This window comes from Bos javanicus, chromosome X, assembly GCF_032452875.1.
Source record: "Bos javanicus breed banteng chromosome X, ARS-OSU_banteng_1.0, whole genome shotgun sequence".
Lineage (NCBI taxonomy): Eukaryota > Metazoa > Chordata > Mammalia > Artiodactyla > Bovidae > Bos > Bos javanicus.
Window position 1 is genome coordinate 61,164,400 of NC_083897.1, and position 4,607 is coordinate 61,169,006.

Genomic DNA, 4,607 nt, shown 5'->3' on the forward strand with positions numbered 1-4,607 from the left:
CTGGATGCCATGATCTTTATTTTCTGAATGTTGAGCTTTAAGCCAACATTTTCACTCTCCACTTTCACTTTCATCAAGAAGCTTTTGGAAAGGGAGTCTTAAAAAAGAGAGAAGTTTCCAAACACCAAGATACACTCACACTGCCAAGTCTGTGGCGAGCCTTGGAACCACAGAAGGCTACATAACCAGGAGGAAACAATAAATAAATAATTAAAACCCACAGATTACATGCCCAACGGTAACTCCCCCAGTGGAGAAGCAGCACAGATGCCTGCATCCGCCACTAGCAAGCGGGGGCTGGGCAGGAAGGCGCACGCTGCATTGCTTAGAGTAAGGACTGGGCCTGAATGCCCTGAGGGCAATCTGAGGGAACTAACTTGGGATGGCAAACCAGACTGTGGGATAGCTACCACGCACAAAGCCGTAACCTAGGACACCGCCAGACCTGCTCACAGAACAACAGACTGAGCAGAGCTAGCCGGCTGCAGACCATCCCCTCTGGTGACAGGCAGCCAGAGCCAGAAGGGGGCAATGACAGCCCCAGAGAGGCATTATTTACCAAACTGCAAGCAGGCTTCTTTGCTAACTAAGACTTCTTGGGATTCTGGATGGTCAACATCCGCCTGAGAAGGTGTGCTGCTGGTTGTACACCCAGAAAACTGAGCAGCACAGAAGGGGGAGGCAGTAAGTTGCAGCGACCATGCTTGCCAAACACCTGGTCACCTGAGCTGCTCAGACCTGGGAAGGACACAAAACACAGGCCCAACCGAATCTGCACCTCTGAGGACTACCTGAGTACCTGAACCTAAGCGACTTAGACTTGGGAAGTGCATACAACCCAGGGCTGGCCTCAGACAGTTCCCTGCAGAGCAACCTAGAGCCTAAGCAGTGTAGACAGGGATAGCACACACGCTGTGAGTGGGGGCATAGCCAGTGTGTCCGAGTCACTGCAAGCACACACCAGTGTTATCTGTTGGCAGTGTCCCTCCCTCCCCACAGCACGACTGAACAAGTGAGCCTAAGAAAGTGTCTACCACCACCCCCTTGTGTCAGGGCAGAAATTAGACACTGTAGAGACCAGCAAACAGAAGAAGCTAAAACAGAGGGAACTTCCTTGGATGTGACAGGTGCAATAGATTAAAACCCTGTAGTTAGTACCAAATACATAGGAAGGGGCCTATAGATCTTGAGAAATATAAGCTAGATCAAGGAATTATCCGAGACTGAATGGACCCCACACTGTCCACAACAACACCGGAGAAAGTCCTATATATGTTTTTACTATTTTTACTATCATTCTTTATTTTTTTTAATTTTTATAATTTTTAAGTCCTCTATTACTCCTTTAATTTTCATTTTTATAACCTACTATTACGTTGAAAAAAAAAAGAGAGAGACCCTATTTTTTTAAAGCAAACTTCATATATATACATATATATATTTTTTTTTATAATTTTGAGACTTTTTTTTCTTTAATATCATATTTTTGAAAACCCAACCTCTATATTTTTAATCTTTGCATTTTGGTATTTGTTATTAATTTTGTACCTTTAGGAACCCAGTCTTCAGTACCCATTTTTACTTGGGAGCGAGATTACTGGCTTGACTGCTCTCTCCCCCTTTGGACTCTCCTTTTTCTCCACCAGGTTGCCTCTATCTCCTCCCTCCCCCTTCTCTGCTCTACCCAACTCTGTAAATCTCACTGTGTGTTCCAGACGGTGGAGAACAATTAGAGAACTGATTACTGGCTGGATCTGTATCTCTCCTTTTGATTCCCCCATTTATCACCCTGGCCACCTCTGTCTCCTTCCTTCCTCTTCTCTTCTCTGTGTAACTCTGTGAACATCTCTGAGCAGTCCAGACTGTGGAGCACACATAAGGAAGTGATTACTGGCTAGCTTGCTCCCTCCTCTTTTGATTCCAGCTCATTTCATCCAGGTCACCTCTTCTCATCTCCCTCCTCCCTCTTCTCTTCTCCATGTAACTCTGAACCTCTCTGAGTGTCCCTCACTGTGGAGAAACTTTTCATCTTTAACCTAGATGTTTTATCAACAGTGCTGTATAGATGGGGAAGTCTTGAGGCTACTGTAAAAATAAGACTGAAAACCAGAAGCAGGAGGATTAAGTCCAAATCCTGAGAACACAAGAGAACTCCTGACTTCAGGGAACATTAATTAATAGAAGCTCATCAAACGCCTCCATACCTACCTACACTGAAACCAAGTACCACCCAAGGGCCAACAAGTTCCAGAGCAGGACATACCACACAAATTCTCCAGCAACACAGGAACATAGCCCTGAGCTTCAATATACAGGCTGCCCAAAGTCAATCCAAACCCATTGGCATCTCATAACTCATTACTAGACACTTCATTGCACACCAGAGAGAAGAAATCCAGCTCCACCTACACCAGCTTCCCTAACCAGGAAACCTTGACAAGCCACTGATACAACCCCACCCACAGTGAGGAAACTCCACAATAAAGAGAACACCACAAACTGCCAGAATACAGAAAGGCCACCCCAAACACAGCAATATAAACAAGATGAAGAGACAGAGGAATACCCAGCAGGTAAAGGAACAGGATACATGCCCATCAAAGCAAACAAAAGAGGAAGAGATAGGGAATCTACCTGATAAAGAATTCCAGATAATGATAGTGAAAATGATCCAAAATCTTGAAAACAAAATGGAATCACAGATAAACAGCCTGGAGACAAGAATTGCAAAGATGCAAGAAAGGTTTAACAAGGACCTAGAAGAAATAAAAAAAGAGTCAATATATAATGAATAATGCAATAAATGAGATCACAAACACTCTGGAGGGAACCAACAGTGGAATAACGGAGGCAGAAGATAGGATTAGTGAGGTAGAAGATAGAATGGTAGAAATAAATGAATCAGAGAGGAAAAAAGAAAAATGAATTAAAAGAAATGAGGACAATCTCAGAGACCTCTAGGGCAATGTTAAATGCCCAAACATTTGAATCATAGGAGTCCCAGAAGAAGAAGACAAAAAGAAAGACCATGAGAAAAATACTTGAGTAGATAATAGCTGAAAAATTCCCTAAAGTGGGGAAGGAAATAACCACCCAAGTCCAAGAAACCCAGAGAGTCCCACACAGGATAAGCCCGAGGCAAAACAACCACAAGACACATATTAATCACATTAACAAAGATCAAACACAAACAACAAATATTAAAAGCAGCAAGGGAAAAACAACAAATAACACACAGGCAGGTTCCCATATGATAACAGCTGATCTTTCAATAGAAACTCTTCAAGCCAGGAGGGAATGGCAAGACATACTTAAAATGATGAAAGAAAATAACCTACAGCCCAGATTATTGTACCCAGCAAGGATCTCATTCAAATATGAAGGAGAAATCAAAAGCTTTACAGACAAGCAAAAGCTGAGAGAATTCAGCACCACCAAACCAGCTCTCCAACAAATACTAAAGGATATTCTCTAGACAGGAAACACAAAAAGGGTGTATAAATTCGAAACCAAAACAATAAAGTAAATGGCAACGGGATCATACTTATCAATAATTACCTTAAACGTAAATGGGTTGAATGCCCCAACTAAAAGACAAGACTGGCTGAATGGATACAAAAGCAAGACCCCTACATATGTTGTCTACAAGAGACCCACCTCAAAACAGGGGACACATACAGACAGAAAGTGAAGGGCTGGAAAAAGATTTTCCATGCAAATAGGGACCAAAAGAAAGCAGGAGTAGCAATACTCATATCAGATAAAATAGACTTTAAAACAGAGGCTGTGAAAAGAGACAAGAAGGTCAGTACATAATGATCAACGGATCAATTTAAGAAGAAGATATAAAAATTATAAATATATATGCACCCAACATAGGAGCACTACAATATGCAAGACAAATGCTAACAAGTATGAAAGGAGAAATTAACAATAACACAAAAATAGTGGGAGACTTTAATACCCCACTCAAACCTATGGATAGATGAACTAAACAGAAAATTAACAAGGAAACACAAACTTTAAATGATACAATAGACCTGTTAGACCTAATTGATATCTATAGGACATTTCACCCCAAAACAATGAATTTCACCTTTTTCTCAAATGCACATGGAACCTTCTCCAGGATAGATCACATCCTGGGCCATAAATCTAGCCTTGGTAAATTAAAAAAATTGAAGTCATTCCAAGCATCTTTTCTGACCATAATGCAGTAAGATTATATCTCAATTACAGGAGAAAAACTATTAAAAATTCCAACATACGGAGGCTGAACAACATGCTGCTGAATAACCAACAAATCACAGAAGAAATTAAAAAAGAAATCAAAATATGCATAGAAACGAATGAAAATGAAAACACAACAACCCAAAACCTGTGGGACACTGTAAAAGCAGTCTAAGGGGAAAGTTCATAGCAATACAGGTATTCCTCAAGAAACAAGAAAAAAGTCAAATAAATAACCTAACTCTACACTTAAAGCAACTAGAAAAGGAAGAAATGAAGAACCCCAGGATTAGTAGAAGGAAAGGAATCTTAAAAATTAGGGCAGAAAAAAATGCAAAAGAAAGAAAAGAGACCATAGCAAAAATCAACAAAGCCAA